This window comes from Lemur catta, chromosome 1 (genome assembly GCF_020740605.2).
Source record: "Lemur catta isolate mLemCat1 chromosome 1, mLemCat1.pri, whole genome shotgun sequence".
In the NCBI taxonomy this organism is placed as follows: domain Eukaryota; kingdom Metazoa; phylum Chordata; class Mammalia; order Primates; family Lemuridae; genus Lemur; species Lemur catta.
The window spans coordinates 190,300,385-190,320,128 of NC_059128.1; positions in this window are offsets into that span (position 1 = coordinate 190,300,385).

Below are 19,744 nucleotides of genomic sequence, written 5' to 3' on the forward strand. Positions count from 1 at the left end.
TCCTGAGTAGTTGGGACCATAGGTTCACGCTGCTGTGCCTGGCTTATTTTTGTGTTTGATCCCTTCAAACAAAGCAATCCTGTTGAAAAGAAAGTAGGCTCATCTTACCCTCTGCCCAAAGCCTCTTGAAGCTCCCATCTCATCCAAAGTAGTTGCTGCCAAAGCCTTACTATAAGCCAGAGAGACCATGTGTGATCTGGCTCCATGTGTCCTCTGTCTTGTCCTGCTGTCTCCTCCACCCTCTCTCTGGAAATTGCCATCAGTCCTCAAATTCACCAGCATCTTTCCACTCATTATTTTGCACATGCCATTCTATCTAGATGGCTCTGACCATATGTAAATGTGTGGCTGGTCCCTTCCTCTCTCTCAAACCTTTATTCAAGTATAATCTTTTCAATTAGGCCTTCTTGTATCATTCGATTTTAATCCTCAGTCCCCTTGCCCTGACCATGGTCCCTGCTTTGTTTTTCTCCATAGCACTCATCACCATCTAATATGTATTTCATATAGTGATCTTGTTTATATTCTGTCTTCTCCCTAGAAAGTAAGTTCCATCTGGCCATGGAGTTTTGCCGGTTTGTTGCTCTCTCCCCAGGGCCAGCATATTACATATGTGTTCAATGAATGCAGATTGATAGTGTCCAGATGGATGTGATAGTTGTAGATCTCTCCACAAGGTGGTGCTCACAGATTATCTTTGCTTTCGGTTTTCATCTTTGTTAAAAAAACAAACAAGCCCCCACCCCCTGAACCCTAGTCTGTTGCAAAGTAAATAAAATGGTGTCTTAGATTTCAAAAGTAAGAACATGATTTAATAAAATACTGTGTTATATATTTCATTGTGTTTCAGAGAACTACACATTTTTTTTTTCTTGTGGGACATAGGACTATTGGGCAGTTCTATGGGGTTGCAGTGAGAAACTTACAACTATGGAAGGGCAACATGTCTCCTGTTTTCTGAATATGATGCTTCTAAGTGGAGGCCCAGTCCATTTTTATCTCCCCCCCAACCTAAAATGGGTCGTTCTGAGTCCTGGAATATAATATATTTTATACCTATAAACCCACTTACAAAAAGTTTTTAAAATGGGGCAAGAAGGCTAGCATTTAAGAAAGCTGTAATGCTTGGAAGGACTCAGGGAGAAGGAAAAATTGAGAGCGATACAGCTCTCAATGACAGAGGTGGGTGGGGCAGGCAGGAGAGAGAGGCTTTGGGGATTATGGGTCAACAATAACTGTTATTTCCTTCACTCTAACAATGTGTCAGGCATAGGGCTGTGTGTGTCTGAGATGCCATAAGTGATCCGTATCACATGAGGAGGCTGAAGTGTGGAGCGGTTCAGCAATGTGCCAAGGACATGTATCTGGGAGGTGGGGAGCCAGGGATGCAGGCAATCTGAATCTAGAGCTCACTCTCCTGAACAAAAAAGTAGGCAGAGTTGACTCAAAAGCTTGGCTGGTAAAAGACTGGTATGATGGGAAGAGGGATGGTAGCAGCCCAGTTTCTCATAGCTAGCACCCCAAGTGGGAAGGGGAATGAGAAAAGGGGCAAGAATTCATTGACATCTAAGCAGGGATACAGGTGGACCTCATGTAAAACTGCAAATGAAACCAATAAACTCATTTATTGAAGTAAAATCTCATTTTACTTCATTTTATAAATGAAGAAACTAAGACATAGATAGGTTCAGTGTCTCACCCAAGGTCATATCACTAGTAAATGAAATTCTAACCCAGTACATCTGGTTCCTGAGTTTGTACTCTTAACCACTACACTCAGACAACAGAGGTACTTTGGACCTAAATGTCAGGCCATCTTCCAATAAGATTCCAACAACATCGATTAGTTCATTTATTTATTCTTTCAGCTTGGCAAAGCCTCTAAAGGAAACTGTAGGTGAGTTCTCTGATTTGCCTAGTGCATGATCCATGTGAATTTGGTGGAAAATTTTAGGAGTACTTGATTGTTCTAGGAACTAAAATGAAAGCATAATTATTGTTGTTTGAATTATAAGAATTGCGTTGAGTCTAATAGAGATGGCACGAGAGATTTACATGTTCATAGTCCTTTCTTCTGAGATAGGAAATGGATTGGAAGGTGCCTCTCTTGTCCTGAGCTGTGGAAGGAGCGGGGGAGGCAGAAGCCTCACTCTCTGCTCTGCATATTCACTAATCCGTTTGGAGTTACTGTGTGCCGGGCTCTTCTCTTGGTACTGAGGGTAAATCAGTGAGCAGAGTAGGGGGAAAATCCCCTCTGTGTTCAGAGGGCTTATGAAGAGAGAGAATAAAACACGTATAAGTTATTAACTGTGTAGTGTGTTAGAAAGTGATAAAGGCAAAGGAGAAAATCTAGGGGTGGGGAGATTGACAGTAAGGGGAAGTGAGAGAGTTTAAAACAAGGGTCAGAAAAACCCCACTGAGAATGTGATATTTGAGCCAAGATGTGAAGAAAGCAGAAGAGCAAACCAGGTGGACAGCTGAGAAAACAGAGGGAGCAGAACAAGATAGGAGCTTGCCTGGCAAGGAGGCCAGTGCGTCTATGGCAGTGTGAACAAGGACACAGCAAGGGGTGAGAGGGCCGAGGGGGAAGGGGTTACATTGCACAGGGCTTCGGGGCTAGTGTAAAGACTCCCACTCTTACTCTGAAGTTTGGTAGACAACGGAGATGGCTGTGCAGATCCCTCTCGAGTAAAGGCTAGATGCCCCACTGCGGCATCAGCTCCTTCAGGGTCTGCCTCAGCTGCAGAGCTGCCTCTTCTGAGGTTATGCCCTTCCCAGGGCAGTCCAAATCTGGTAACCGAGCAAGTTGGGTATGTAAGGTCTGGCCATTTCAGCCCTTCAGGGTCTCTTTGACAGGCCGTATTTGCTCCAAAGCTCTCTGCTGGTTGACCAAGGCTTTGTCAGTTCCTATTGCAGCTCAGCTTCTTCCCTTCGTAATTCTGACTCCTCTTCCTTCCCTTCACAGGTTGATTCTTAATGAACAGTTTCCACTTCAAACTCGATCTCCACATCTGCTTCTCGAGATCCAGCAGTGACAATAAGATGTAAAATATGACAGAAAGTGGTAGAGGGTAAGATCTTACGGGCTACATGTTCATCCCCTGACTCCTTTGCTCTGGGCCAGAACTGAAAGAATAAATAAATGAACTAATCGATGTTGTTGGAATCTTATTGGAAGATGGCCTGACATTTAGGTCCAAAGTACCTCTGTTGTCTGAGTGTAGTGGTTAAGAGTACAGACTCAGGAACCAGATGTACTGGGTTAGAATTTTATTTACTAGTGATATGACCTTGGGCAAGACACTGAACCCATCTATGCCTTAGTTTCTGCATTTATAAAATAAAGTAAAATGAGATTTTACTTCAATAAATGAATTTATATTTCCAAAACTCTTAGAAATTGTGTCTGGCACATAGTAAGTGCTAGATAAGTATTTGTTAAATAAATAAGAAAGCTAGCTGTATTCAAGTCAAATGTGAGAAAGCATGCATTTTGTATATGGGTCAGACTCCTTTTCACAGTCAGGTATGAATGAGGTTTTCACTGATGGGCTTATGAGTGGGAGGGGGAGGTAAAATCAGGATTGGCTTGGGCGCAGTGTGGGATCAGAGGTGATAGTGTTGGTTGTGTTGGTTGAATTGAAGATATGCATTTATTCAAGGCCTTCCCACAGAACATCTGAATTATATAGACACAAAATCATGTGGTTTGTAAAGTATACATAAAAATAAAGTGTTACTCCTTTGAATTGAGACTGAGCTTTACTTGTTCCTCAAAATCACTATTAATAGAGTTAATATACCAAAGTTCATGGATTCACCTTCATAATTAGGCACCCAGGGTCACTATCTTGAATTGTCACACTGATCCTGTGCTTCTTATACACCTGAAAAAGGCACTGAAGGAGGGCCCACCTAAAGATGGATGTTCTGCTGACCCGAAAGGTAATGACAGTGACAAATGAGACCTCCCAGTGGACCATAGCGAAGGTTAACGGCAGGAAATTGCATCGGCTCAGTGATTAAGGCAACATCAGCAGTCGGAAGACAGCAGCAGGGCAGGTGGCCTTGCTCTTACTGCTGCCTCATCTGATCCACCTCACAGGGTGATGAGTTTGAGATGTGTCTGCCTGGCCTGCAAACACGATCCTCCCCTGCTTCTCTCTCTCTTTTTTTCTCCTGAAAATAAATGAGCAACAAGAAATTTGGAACATCCAGATTATTCAGTGTCAGAGCTATTGCCAAGGCAGCACGCCCACTCTCCTTGGATGTTGAATGCAAGTTAAAATTGCCTCTGGCAAAAGGTTTCATGAAGTCCTTACTCATTTATTTTAATTCAAGAAAAATTAATGAGCATCTACTATGTACCAGGCACTAGGCTCGATGCCAGGGATACAAAGATGAATGAGATAATTTCTTGTCTTCAAGGAAGTCACAGTCAAATGGAAGAGGCAACTAAGTAAAGGCAATGGCTGTTCCATCTTTTTTTGTCTCAGGGATGGATGAGGACCTAAATGCCGTGGCAATTATCAGAGAAATTGAAAAAACATTTAATCCAGCAAGTTGGTTGATTGATGTTCTTATTTAGCTACCCTAAGGAGTACTAGGTGAGAATTTATTTCAAAAGGTTCAGACTCAGCAGAAGAAAAATGTTAAACAAAAAACCCAAGAACAACATTTTTACAATTGGGTGTTACCATGTGGGACCCTAAATCTTGTTTCTAAGACCTTCAATGGATAATGAGAGAGCAGACTAAAGAACTCTATGGGGAAATCAGAAGTTGAGACCTGGCTAAGTCAAGGACCAACGGAAGCAAAGACATTATTGTAGCTTTTACCTGACCCTGGAAATGCCTCAATAATCACCTCACTAGTTCCTTTTGAGAAAAGAGAATCCAAAGCCTGGATTCTGTAACTCAAAATGTGTGGTCCATGGACCTGCAGATCATGTCACTCACATTTCCATCAAAGACTGCTTATTTTAAAAATAAAATAAAATTTGGGGTATATAATATATCTACATAAAAATACACAAATGTTAAGTGTACAGTTTGATGACCTTAAACATATGACTATAACCATGAAGCCATGACCACATTGTTATATGGAAATTTTCCAGTACCCGGAAGGCTTCTTGTGTACGCTTTCGGTCAAGTCACCTCACCCCACAAACATAGCCACTATTTCTGATTTCAGATTAATTCTTTAAGTTCCTGAACTTCTTATGAATGGAATCATGCAGTTTTACTCTTTTATGTCTGGCTTCTTTCCTCAACATCCTGTCTGAGAGACCATTCACGTTGTTGTGTGTATCACTAGTGCTTAAGATATTGAACATCTGACTGGCCATGCTGATTGGTTGGTTGTACATCTTCTTTTGTGAAGTGGCCACTGATTATTTTTGCCCAATTTGATTGGATTATCTTTTCTTTCTTATTGACTGATAGGAGTTCATTGGATTGTCTGTATGAGCTTTAGTCCATTTCCCTATTTTTCCCCAAGCAGCTCAAGTTTGTTTTCTGAGCCACCTCTTCCTTTTCATTCATTTCCCTCAGCTTTCCAAAACTCTCAAACTTCGGGTCCCCTGCTGCATCTCTATCTTTGTAGGACCAAAATTTGCTTCCAAAAAGGTGAATTTGATATAAGTGACTGAAAATCCTTTGTTACTTTATTCCCCAGATATTTATCTTTTAAAAAGACATAAAAAGCCAACAGATAGAATGGCAGACTATCTGTTGGTGGAATTTCAGGAATTAGAAAACTGATGGGGATTTTTAAAGGAAGATTGGGGAATAAGAATGACCAATGAAAGGTACATTTTTATACCTCTGAATTTCAACTATGCTGTTGTTTCTTAGAGTTTTTTTTTTAATTTTGAATAATTATCTTTAAGAGATGTTGGACAAAGGAAGAAAAAAATTATTCATCAACAAATGATTGTATCATTAAAAAAGAGAAAAGATTAAGGGTTATTGGGCTATACCTGGATGACTGGTTCAGAACTATTGCAAATGATTGACTATTAGTGGCTTATTGCCAGTCTGGGAATCTTATGGTACAATGTTGTAGGAAGGTTTGTCATCTTAGAAATGGATGCTAATATTTCAATAATGATTTGCTAGAAAATTACAATGCTTAAGAAGCTAGTGAGTAATATTAAATTGGGAAATGGAGTCCAGTATTTTTCAGGCAGGAGAATGATTTAAGATGCTCTTGAAAATGAGGGGAAAAGAAAACAGAAAAAATACAAAGAAACCTATGAAGGCAATTTATCTCATGAGAAACAGAAACCAAAATTAGTGAAAAAAGTGGTGGAGGTGTGCCCAGCCAGACCCAGGCAATGTCTGCCCATCTTTAAGTTCAGACTGTGCTTGAAAAGACAGCATGGTTCTGTGATGTCCAACCTAAGAAAACTGGATTATTTATTCCTTACTTTAATATCAGCTCTAAGATCTGTGAATCTCAATCTGTTTCTGTCATAAATATTTCACTCCTCCAATATTTATTGGTCACTTGCTAGTTGTCAGGGACTGTGACATAATTGGCATACAATTTTACAAATTCTTCAATTGAAGTAAGTATTAATTATGATAAGACAGGGGTGGGGAACCTGTGGCCTTCTAGGTCCTTAAGAGTGGGCTTTTGACTGAATCCAAATTTTAGGAACAGATTCTTTTATTTTTATTAATACATTTTTGTTTGCCTTTTATATTTTTATTTTATTTTTAAAATGAATGTATTTAAAATACCAAAGAATAAAATAAGTTTCAATGAAATAATCCTCCTAGATTGGCACCATTAGGATATTAGTAAATCATAAGAACTAAATTGATGGCTGCTATGCTCATGATTTAGTTCTAACTTCTCCCACCTGACTGGTGCCACTACTGCACAAGGCTGGTTGGTGAGAGTTTATGGGGGTTGAGCATGCCAGTCTCTTATCAGCTTTTGACAATGGTGCATTGTGTTTCTGTTTGAAGTGGAATTTGTGAATAGTTGCACAGCTTGATAGCATTTTTTAATTCTGTCTGCTTAACAGCCTATCATGTTAAAGAAGAGCAAGAGAATGCTGAAAGAAGAAAACAGATTTTTAAATGAAGATTAGGAATTGCTATATTACCTTGTTTCTGCTAAAGATGATTTACCTGCTTTGTGATACTGCAATGTCAACATTAAAGAAATTCAGTGCTCATCAGCATTATAACACTCATAAGGACCACACATATTTTAAATTAGAGGGAGAGGTATGAAAAGTTGTCTTGCAGAAGTAAAAAGATGAAAAGCAAAAGTAAAGACAATTCTTTCATGCAGCAATAAGACCTGGAAATAGTGCCACTGAAACAACTTATAAAGTAGCTTATATACTTGGAAAAAAAGGGAAGCCATTCAGTGATGTAGAAATTATGAAAGAATGCATTATCAAAGTTGTAGGATGCTTAGACACCAATAATGTTTCAAAGTACAAACAGCTGCCTCTTTCAAGGAGAACAGTAACTGATTGGCAGCATGAATTGTCCTTCAACTTAACAGAACAACTTCATGCAATACTTCAAAAGGAAAACATATATTATTTAATTGCTTTGGATGAATCAACTGATACGGACTCTGCACAAATTTTAATGCTTCATTTGGGTCATAACAGATTTTCTTTGCTACAGTTACTTGCTTTGGGCACTCTTGTGAACAGAACATGGGAAATAGATATCTTCAATAATTTTCAGGATAAATGTCATAAAGTTGAATTGAATGTGGTAAATCCAGTGAGCATATGTATAGATGGTGTGCCTTCCATGACAGGAAAATATGAAGGGTTTATTGTACAGATAAAAAAAAGTATTAACTGGTTGGGCACAGTGGCTCACGCCTGTAATCCTAGCCCTCTGGGAGGCCGAGGCGGGTGGATCGCTCAGGGTCATGAGTTCGAGACCAGCCTGAGCAAGAGTGAGAGACTATCTCTACTAAAAAAATAAAAAGAAATTAGCTGCACAATTAAAAATACATAGAAAAAAATTAGCTGGGCATGGTGAAACATGCCTGTAGTCCCAGCTACTCGAGAGGTTGAGGCAGAAGGATCGCTTGAGCCCAGGAGTTTGAGGTTGCTGTGAGCTAGGTTGATGCCACAGCACTCTAGCCTGAGCAACAAAGCAAGACTCTGTCTCAAAAAAAAAAAAAAAAAAAAAAAAAATTAAAAAAAATGTATTAACTGATCCAGATGCTTTCATTTCTTTTCATTGTCTCTTGAATCAGCAAAATCTCTGTGCTAAAGCTACTATTTTAAGTGCCACTTTGCACCAAGTTATAAGTATTGCTAACTATATTCATACAAATGCAACACGGCATTGTCAGTTTTGTAACATGCTAAAGTTGAATGATGAGGTATTCAATGCAGATTTGCCTTATCACTCTAAAGTGCATTGGCTCTCGCAGGGATAGGTGTTAGCCAAAATTTTATCTCTGTGAGAACCGATAGCTAAATTTTATTAAGAACAGAATCAGGAATTTGAATTATTGAAAGAAGATTTCTAGAGGAATGCAGCATTTCTGTGTGATATCATGGCAAATCAAAATGACTTGAATATTTCTTTGTAAGGTGAAAGTAAGTCTGTATATGATATGTGGCAAAAAAGCTGTCTTTTTCCAAAACACTTCTTCCAAAGGAAATTTTAGGGGAACGTTTTTCTCAGTTAGCGAAGGTCATTGATAAGCACAATGATATATGTGAATCATTTGAAGAATCCACAGCTGTTATAGACCTATTAATTGGAGAACACAGTGAAAGGTTCACTGACTTTGAGAATCCGACATCACACTCAAATTAGCATTTCAGCCTCACCTAGTTGATATCACCAAGGCACCTAAAGAACTGCAGGTGGAATTGATTGAGCTCTCAATCGATGACATTTTAAAGTCATTGTTTGATGCTGAGAAAGATCCAAATGAAATATGGAAAAATGTAGTAGAACACCCATGCCTTTGACAACATGCCTGAAAAACGCCTCCTTGTTTTCAACCACTTATTGCTGCGAATCTACATTCTACTACCTAACCCAAATCAAGACACCCTTAAGGTCACAAATGACTGATACACGTCTAAAGGATCAACTGAAGCTGTGGACCTCCGTGCTGCAACCAAATATTCAAATGTTTTCCAAGAAAAAGTAGACATAACAAGTCATTAAAAGTTTAATTAACTTTAAAAATAACAAATAGTTTTCATTTTTTGAACTTATTAGGTACATAGTAATTAGATTTTTACAAAATAATGTACATTTCTAATTATATCTAATTGAAGTTTCTTGAATGTGGCCTTATTTGATTACAGCTAAATTAATACGATTTTCCAACATGAAAAGGTTCTCCACCCCTGTGATAAGAGAACAGAGGTTGAATGCAGTCTGAGAGGACTGGGGGAGATTTTGCATTATTTATCCATACATTAAATATTTATTGAGTGCCTACCTCATGCTGGGCATCATGCTAGATGCTGAGGATATAGCTTTGGACAAGAAAGATGTGTCTTTGCCTTCATGGAGCTGACTGTTTAGTGGGAAAGAGGAAAGATGAAATTAAACTGTGTTTTGAAGGATCCATTAGACACTTGTGTGAAAAAGTGAGCAAGGCCATTCCCAGCAGAGGCTTCTATAGGTAGAACTAACAATTTGGAAAGCAGTTGGTAAATTTGGAGAACTATATACCTATCTAATCTATCCGTCTATCTATGCATAGTACTGATAAATATTGGAGGAATTTATATGGAGATGAATATGATACAGTCTCTAGGCTTAAAGGTGCTTATAATAGAATGTAGGAATATCATACCCAAATGGTATTAAGGTTAGAGAAGCTGAGAGATGGATTAAAACAGAAGGAGCTAGTTCAGCATTCAGTCTGGTTCCGTGACATCATTAAGATAGGATTTTGAAATTTTTAATAGGGATTTCCCATCTCTTACCTTCAAGTGTTCAAAGACTTGTGTAGCAGTTTTGGGCTGTTCAGTTCTACCAAGAAGTGTCAGAGAAGACAAAAGATAAGCTTACTAAACTTCCAAGACTAAAATGGCTCTTTGGGTTTCCAATTGATTGTTTTCTGGTCAAATAATTTTTAATTGTCAGGTTCAAAAGGGCTAATTTAGAGTTACATTTATTATATCCTCTTATATGCCTCAATCAAATCCAAACTTGACAGAACAAATCCCTTTATTAAAAGGATTTGTTGGCCGGACGCGGTGGCTCATGCCTGTAATCCTAGCACTCTGGGAGGCCGAGGCGGGTGGATCACTCAAGGTCAGGAGTTCGAGACCAGCCTGAGCAAGAGTGAGACCCCGTCTCTACTAAAAATAGAAAGAAATTAGCTGAACAACTAAAAAAATATATATATATAGAAAAAATTAGCTGGGCATGGTGGTACATGCCTGTAGTCCCAGCTACTCGGGAGGCTGAGGCAGGAGGATCGCTTAAGCCCAGGAGTTTGAGGTTGCTGTGAGCTAGGCTGATGCCACGGCATTCACTCTCACTCTAGCCTGGGCAACAGAGTGAGACTCTGTCTTAAAAAAAAAAAAAAGGATTTGTTCTGTAAAATTTGGATTCAGTCAAAAGTCCTGCTCAAGGATCCAGAGGGCCACATGTGGCCCCAAGGCCACAGGTCTCTCGCCCCTGCATGATTAGGTATATATTATTCAGCTTTTTCTGTAGTAACAAGCAACCCCAAAATTTCACTGGCTGGCAACAACAGACATTTATTTCTTACTCATGTGTTTACAGATTGGTTGTAGTTTTGCTCAGCTCTGCTCCAGGATGTGAAATGGGTGAAGTTGGGGACAGGTCTGTTCCATGTATCCATCCACTCTGGGACATAGGTCAAAAGTAATGATCTGAAATACTTGACTTGGGGTAAGATAGTTATGGGAAAAAATTCAAATTCAGGCTATGATAATTTAGGGGTATCCATTTGTGAGAATTATTTGTGCAGTTATTTATTACTTTAGAACAGATGTAACAATATTAGTCACTCAGGCAGGATTAGAGTGGCTCATGGATATTTAAACATGAGAAAATACTTTTTTTGCAGGGGGGGAGTTGGGATGGTTGGGGAGACAGGGAATGTTTTATAGTGTAGATATATATAATTGTTATGTTACTGACACAATCTTTATGTTTTGTTTGGCTGAACAGTGTGTGTTTCTTACAAGTGATTTCCCCCTGCAAATCCAGGTGGTATATTGCTGTGATTTCTACTCCAACAAGTAACAGAAGTAGTCATTTTCCCTGTGTGTGAGAAAAGTGCAAATCAGTCTTTCCAATGGGACTGTAAATATGGCTCTGTCTGAGGTATGAATTTGTGAGTTAAACTTGGTTATACAATTATGAGCTAAACTTAGAACAATTTAAATGCAGTGTATTTTTTGTGGATATTTAAGTAGCTGTAGGACATTACATAGCATGATGAAAACATATTTTCTATTCTTTCTTGTACTTTTATGCTTTATGCTGGTATTAGGTGTTGTTCTTACTTTGCAATGATTATTTTACATTACTATTCACACTTCTGCAGCTTCAGTGAACTCTACTTAAAACTGAGCCATTGAACAATTTCAATAGACTTAGAGATCACAATGAAACTCTCTAATTAAGAAGTATCTTTGTGTACCATGCCTAGAGAGACCTTTGATTCAGCACAAAGCAGCCCGTCCTGTTGTGTGCATTAGATTAATTCTTTTTTTAAATACAGATGATGTAAAACATTCCTATAGAAAACTACTTATATCAGTATTCTTGGAGCCACTAAGAATTTATTGAGGTTCCAAAATTAAAAAAAAAAAGAAAATGACTTTAATCTATCTAATGAGAGAAAGTAAAACCTTTATCAAGAAATTATTATGACGTCATTGGATTCCAGTTGTTTCTCTTCTTCCATATTCCTATTGTTTGGGTTTTGGCTTTTGCAGGAGTTAGGGTCCTTTCAGCTGCAATTATTGAGAAACATAATTCAGCCAACAAGGAAATTTATTATGTCCCATAACAGATGGCCACGAGGTAGGATGGCCCCAGTCATGAAGATATCAGGTTCCAGTTCTATTTCTTTGCTATTCTCTTGGTTCTTTCCTCATCTCTGCAGCATCTTTATTCTAAGGTTGACTTATGTCATTGTCTTAATATGGCTGCCAGCAGCATCCAAGGAAATATGCTTCCTTGATCATGTCCAGAAGAAAATAATTCTTTCCCTGACGTTTCAGAGGTATTTGTTGTTATTCAGTATCAATTCTTCCTTGTTACATACTAATTGAAGATTTATCAGGAACCATGGCTTTCCAGCTGGAGATGACATTTTTTAGCTTCCATTGTATTTGGATGTAGTCAGGAGATTCAAGTTCTTCCTAGTGGGAGGTGCTGGAAGCAATGGATTCAACTTCCAGTCATATCCTGAAAGGGAAGGAGAAAGAGTACCCTCCCCCTTTTTCTTCCCATTGGATGTAATGAAGGTGGGCTTAGTTCTTGAGATGGAAATCTGGTATGGAAAAGGGCATATGTGATGTCAGAAGCTGGGACATTAGACAGCTTTCTGGAGCAGAGCTTGAATTTTAAATGAGAGAGTAATAAACTATAGGTTTTCATTTCAAATTTTTGTAAGTTTTATGAATTGATGTCCTTACTGATAGGAGTAGAATAAAGTCTACCCTTCAGGCTTTCTTTATACTTGAGGTCATGTGCTCATCCCTGGGTCACAAATAATCTCCAAGGGAACCCATAGAGTATATTGGCTGTCTTAAGCTTGGATTCCTGAACCAATCACTGGCAGGAGGGTTTCTGAACCAATCACTGGCAATACAATGACTGGTTAAGATTAACCTCCTGGATCAGGGACCCATTGGAGTCTACAGGGGGTGGATCATGGTAAGGGTTCTATTAGGAGGAAGTAAAGAATGTTTGATCTAAAAGTATTCATTAGACACATGTCTGTCCTTATTGGCATATCTAATAAACTGTGGGCTGAGAAAATAAAAGTCAACCAATCCTGTCAACTCTGCTTCTCAGACTGTCTGGGCTGGAAGGTATAGTCTAAATGGTGGTATTATTTCAGATTTAGTATGTTTTGTTTTAATTTATTCACATGTATGAGTGAATGTATATTTTCATGTGGGTTTTGAGGGAGTGATCCATGCTGCCATGGGTGGGATAGGCAAGGTTCTCTTTCTTCTAGGTATTGTCACTCAAGAAGGGTTTGTTAGCTAAGGCCTAGTTATAATTGTTTCCGCCAGACTTTAGGAATATAAAACAAATCATCTCCAACAGTTCATTAGTGCAATGACAGCATAAATAGACCCCAATAACTGCTCAATTACCCACTAGCACTCTTACATAGTACTTCTATTTGAGAGTCAGATGAAGAAGGATATTATCTAGATGGAGAGAAGGAGGGTTATATTTTACAATTTTACCTGGTGTTGGCACCATGTATGCTGTTGGGAACCATCTTGATCAACTCTCCTGGGTGTTTCATTCCCCTGGCCAAGACCTTAAAATTTGCATAACTTATGAAAGACATGACTGAAAAATGAGGTAGATTATTGACTGCATGGGTAGTCTTTGAAGAAGAAGAATACACAGAAAATAGGCTAGGAATTCTGCATTAAACTGTTCTAGTATCTAGATGTTGAAGAAGCCATTACTTTCACAGAGGTGAAGAGATAGTGCTCTTGGATCCAACTGATGGTGTCAAAATTCTGCTTTCTCCACTGATTAGTTGTGTGAATTTGGACATTACTTTATCTCTCTACATCTCACTTTTCTCCTTGCTGAAAAAGCAATGGTAATAATACCTACCTTGTGGGTGACTGGGAGTTTAAATGAGAATACATGTAAGGTATTTAGCTTGTTAACATAAGAGAGCTATCACTGCAAGATTTAAGACAGGTCACATGGGTCCCCCGCTTCATTTTCAGCAGTTTCTTCAATTTGGAGAAAATTCAGGGATTCTATCCCTTAGCAACACTGACTGGGAACTTTTCTTGTCCCAGATTGCATTCATAAAGAAGTTAAACACACATGTGCACGTGCATGGGTGCGCGCGCACACACACACACACACACACACACACTCCTCTAAAAGGGATCAATTCTTGGGCCATTAGAAACAATGATTGACTGGCTTAACTACAGCATGCCAACAGCTGGGCAGCATTCGTCTTAGATGACATTTTATCTAAGTTCTCTTAGTAGATAAAATGTCAATGGCTCTATATGTAGGGACTAGATGGCAGGCACTGGAGGAAGCTCTGCTAATGAGCCAGTGGATTTCAGTTCAATATAAGGAAACACCGTAAAAATTACATCTGTCTGAAAATTTAATTAGGTACTCATGGTTGTGGTGACTTCTGTTTCCTGAAGGTTTTCCAAGCAGAAAATGGGCAAGAATTTATCTTGGATATGATTAAAAGATTCACACACAGAAGATTCACACAGAATGCATGGTTGGATTAGGTAACTGCTTGAGTTACACCTACTTCTGAGATGCTTTGACTATGTCTTTCACTCCTACTCTTGTGAACATAAACAGAACCTTTATTTAGAATTTAATCTATTGTAACCATTGTAACTCTTCATTTGATGAGTTGTCAATGCCAGTCAGAATGTGTCATTCCTTGGAAGAGCCAGACATTAGAATCACTCATTTGAAGGCAAAGCTTAATCACCCTGAAGCTACAGTTATTGAAGAAGTCATTGAAAAGGACCTTAATATGACTGTAAAAAACAAATAAAAACTGATGAGGCCAAGGGAAAGGTAAACACAGTCCTCTGGAGAGAATTAAAAATATTCATGCATTTACCTTTACTCACTGCAAAAACAAGGCAATTACAAGACTTTTGACTTTTTAATTATACTGTTGTCACATATTTTAACTTTAATGTTTTGAAGAGTCTTGGATGAAATTGTTTTAATTGAGGCCAACTCACTTATTGGTTATTATTTATAATTAGGTAGAATTTTCCCTTAATGTAATTTTGCTAAAGGCTTCAAAACACCTAAAAGAAAAGCTAGCAGTAATATGCAACGAACAATTATTTATACAACTCTATTTTCTCATCTAATGAGCTTAGCAATAAAAAGTAAAAGGGAGGAAGGGAGGTAATATTCATTGGGCCATCACTCTGTGCTAGGTGCTTTGCACACAGAATCTTATTTAACTTCTAAGTAATCTGGTGAGATAGACATTTAATATATTTTATAGATAACGCCTTTCTAAGGTTCAGAAACGTTATACATCTTGTCCATGGTCACTAAGCAGATACATTCTGGAGCCATGATTTTGACTTAGAATTGTTTGAATACAAATAGAATCCATCTCTGTTACTGTAAGTCATAGGCCTTCCACCCTCAAACCCAAATACTTTCACTAACTAAGCAGGGATGTCAATGAATGGCTCTGAGGGCTAGGTGGAAGGAAGCCACACAGAAGTTGAACTAGAAGGTGCATATTTTGCCTAAAGGAATTAAAATTAAATTAAAAAATAATTTGGCAGCTAAACAAACTCATCTCCTATCCCTATCAGTCATGCATGCCAAGAATGTACAACCTCCAAAATGCTGAGGACACAGCCACACATGAGTATGAAAGAAATCATACTGCTTATGCAAGTTATGCTTTGCTTTGGAGAAGCCAAGGAAACTGTAGGTGTCAATAACTCTGGACCTCACTCCATTCTTTCCTTCAAAACTTAAGGACTGATGTCAAAGTTAAACTTGTTCTTAAATCATGTATATCAGTTTAATTCTCAGCATACTTAAGAAAACATCCTTCCGTAGTTGCATAGACAATATGACAGGGGCAGAGATGAGGGAGTTAAATAATATTTTTTGACAAAAATTCCATTATTTCCTTCTATTTTGTTTATTTTTTGTTAGATCCATTTTTTTGGTTCTTTTATTCCCAAAGTGCTACTAAGGAATTTACAACAATAGAATCTTTTAATGCAGTTTAGGCCAGAAACTATTAAGGCAGCAAAAACAGAATTAGGGGGAAAAAAAGCCCACATCAAGTAATGGAGCAGTTAAGATGTTCTAATTAAAGTTATAATTGTAAATTGAGTGCATGAAGATAACTTGAAATTTTTTCTCATCTGGGCATTTTTTGGTCTGTATTTTATCTCTTTATACCTGATACTTAAATTTCCGTGTCTTACTGAATCCATGCTGAGCCCTAAATAAATTAACAAGGAGTTTTAAAAATGCAGCTTTTAGAAATACCATAATCAAGATAATAATGAAGGCATTACTTTTATATAGGTTCTTTTTTTCTTTGCTGTCACTTCAAAGTACTTTTCAAAATTCTTCTCAAACATAACTTCTGCTTTGATGAAGATAAGAAGTTTCAGCAGAATTCAAAAAAACTCAGAAATCCTTTGGGTTGCCCACACTCAGTTTCCTTTCACAGATGTTCATTATTTCTTTGAAGCTCTCTCTGTCCCCTCCTCACCTCACCTTCTTCACTCTTAATATAATAGATAACTTTGCTGCTGCACTGAGGCTTAAGAAAATAGAGACTTTCAGGCAGCAGCTTTATCACCTTCCTGCCTTTCCACAGTTAAAAACAAGTAAACTATCCCCATCCTTTCTTTCTATTTTCTTTCCAGCTAAGCCCCCACTTGTGCTTGGCATTCTGGCTCCTCCTGCCTCTCCTCACTAACTTCACACCTCAGTGCTGCTCTGTCTCTCAACTCTTCAATTGCTCCATTTTTTTTGGTGTTTTTACTGGAGCCTACAAACACGGTCTTGTATTTTTTTATACCAAAAAGGACTGATTGGTCATCCTAATGTCTCCTTACCCACTTCTACACAGTTTTTGTCATTCATTCTCTTTGCTCCTTCAATTCATACCTTCCACCCTTTGCGTGCCACCAACCTACAAACACGGTGCTGGAGAGGTCATGTTAAAGGAAGGCAAAAGCAAACAAGCAAATAAAAATGACCCGTGGTCATTGCATTCTTCCCAGCCTTTCCCCACATACATACGTATAATTGACAACTTCAGATTCATAGGACAATACAATTCTGTATCCTGCCTCTTTTCACAGAACATAATGCCTGATACATTGTGAGTGCTCAATGAATATTAAATAAATGAATGTGTATTTTAAACAATTTAATTTTTTACATTGTATCAGTTATCTACTGCCACATGAATACTGTGTAACAGACAACCACAAAACCTCTGTGACATGCAGCAATAAATATCTATTTACTTCACAGTCTATAGAATGAGGTATTCTGGAGTGGGCTCAGCTGATCTCATCTGGGATTCCTGTTACGTTAGCTCATCTAGGCAGTTCTGCTGATCTAGATTGGGCAGCCTCATACGTCTACAGGCTGCCTCGCTGTCAGGTGCTTAAGAGTGGCCTCAGCTCGGACAACTGGGAAAACTTGGCTCTACTCTACATGTCTCAGCTCCAGCAAAGTAGCCTGAAATTCTTTTCATGGAGATGGGTAAGATGTTAGTGTGAGGAAAAGCACAATTGCAGAAATCTTTTTCACAACTTCTTGTGTCATGCTTGGAGAAATCCCATTGTCCAAGACAAGACCCATGGCTGAACTCAGAATCATGGGGCAGGGAAACAGGTTCACCTCTTTGTTGAAAGTAAATGCAAAGTCTCATGGCAAAGAGAGTGAATACAGGAATAGGTGATAACAACTGGGGTCATGAATACAATCAATCAATCTACCATGTATGTAATCTTCAGACTGGTCATTTAAATCTGATTTTTGTGCATCTTTATTTCTTAAACATTTCCTAATTAGTAGGCAATAGGTTTCTTTACTTTTTTCATTAATAAAAAATCCTCCTATAAATCGCCATTAGCACATTCCCCCTTTTGTTTTGCAACACAAGCTTTGGGGACTCCAACCTCAAGGTCCGGATCCAGGGGGTGGAGTCCCTGAAGCAGGTGCAAAGGCCACCGTCTCCCGTGCAATGAGCAGAGACTCTGGGAGGTGCAACGGCTGGTAAGGGGGTGACACGCCACAATCTGGTGCAATGGGGAAACCCCTCAGAGTGCATGGGCCATGTCACGCTGTGCGAGAGGGGAGGCGGTCTTGACCTTTGGAGCATAACATTTGTAGCCAGATGCCAGGGGATTGACCACACTCGAGGGTGGCTAGGGCTTGGGTGACCACCACTCGGTCCCTGCGGCGCTGTGCACGAACGCGCAGGAACCCCCAGATCACGAAACCTGCTCCCAGGATCCCCATGAACCCTAGGGACCCCAGGCCAGCCCAGTCCCGAAGTCCTCGGACTATTGACTGAAATGTAGGAAAGAGACCATTGGTCACTGTCAAGTCCAGGCGTGTGGAGTTAATGTGGGTGATCTCCAATTGCAACTGCCGGGTCAAGGCGGTAAATTGACTAGACCAGTGTCCTGTCAACATAGCAGATAATTGACGAGACTTGTTGGCTGCGGCGGAAGCATTATCAAACGGTACCGCGGTAATGCATAGTCCTGTGAAATGCCATTCGCAGCCCAGCTGTGCCAGCTGCCATAAGGCATCTATTTGCTCCTGGACCAAGTCCACACGTTGGTTCAGTATCATGATACCACCCTTCAGGTGCGCGTTGACGGCGGATTGTGTGTCCAGAGCTGTAGCCACAGATGCCGATAGGTTGTTCAGCGTCTGTGCTGTCTGAACAGAGCCTACCGCTGCAGCCGTAGCGGCTGCCAGTGCGGCAGTCACTGCCAATGTAGAAATTACAGCTGCAGTAACGCCAAAATCTCTTCGCTGTCGGAAAAGGGTCAAGAAGCTAGGAGCCTCCACCGGCCAAGGAATATGCCGAGGCATACGGGCAACAATTGCCATGGACTGGCTGGAGGCATTCCAGCAACGGGCATAGGAGCAGTTTGCCGTGGAGCAATTGAGAACACCAGGACCAGAGGAAGTAGCAGTGATCCAGATAAAAGGGGGCCAGAGGCAAACAGGTGTGGAGGGGAAAGACAGATTACGCTGCTGAATAGCGTGGACCGACGTCTCAAATGTTGAGGAGGAGTTCCATGTAAGATTGGCAAGGCCCAAAGAGGCATTAGTAGCGAACAGCCGGGGGAAGATCTGGGCATCATGGGTCACCGGCATCGGTCTCAGGAACACCGACAGGATGGCCCAGCGCCGGTCCGTCGTCACCGATGCGGCCAGCAGCAGAAAGGTCAGGAGCAGCAGCATTCCCGGCAGCGGACGCCCCATCATCTGCATCCTCCACATCCGCCAACCGCTGCACTCGCCGCGTTAAGTGTGCCGGGACCCACACTGGACCAGGAGTGTCCTGCGGGAAAACACAGACAGCTCCCCTGGACCGGCTCACAACCGGATCCGGGCCTTTCCATTTGTTAAGCAGGACATCCTTCCACAAGACCTGCTCTAATAAAGGGGAACCGGGGTTGGTGTGGCGGTCCGCAGCAGAGCGCCCCTGATCATCCAGCAAAAGAAAATTTAAAGTGAACAAGGTGAGAGAGAGCACAGGCTTAGGGGTACATAAGCCCAAAGGGCTCGTCCCCGTCTCCCCCTTTTGTTTTTTGAGAGAGGCCTTTAAGGTGCCATGGGCACGCTCTATGATACCCTGGGCCTGGGGGTTATAGGGAAGGCCCGTGCGGTGCTCCACGCCTAGGCGTGTGCAGAATTGACGAAAAGCTTGTGAGGTATAGGCAGGGCCATTGTCAGTTTTGATAACCTGAGGTTTACCCCAGGCAGCCCAAGCCTCTAAGCAGTGG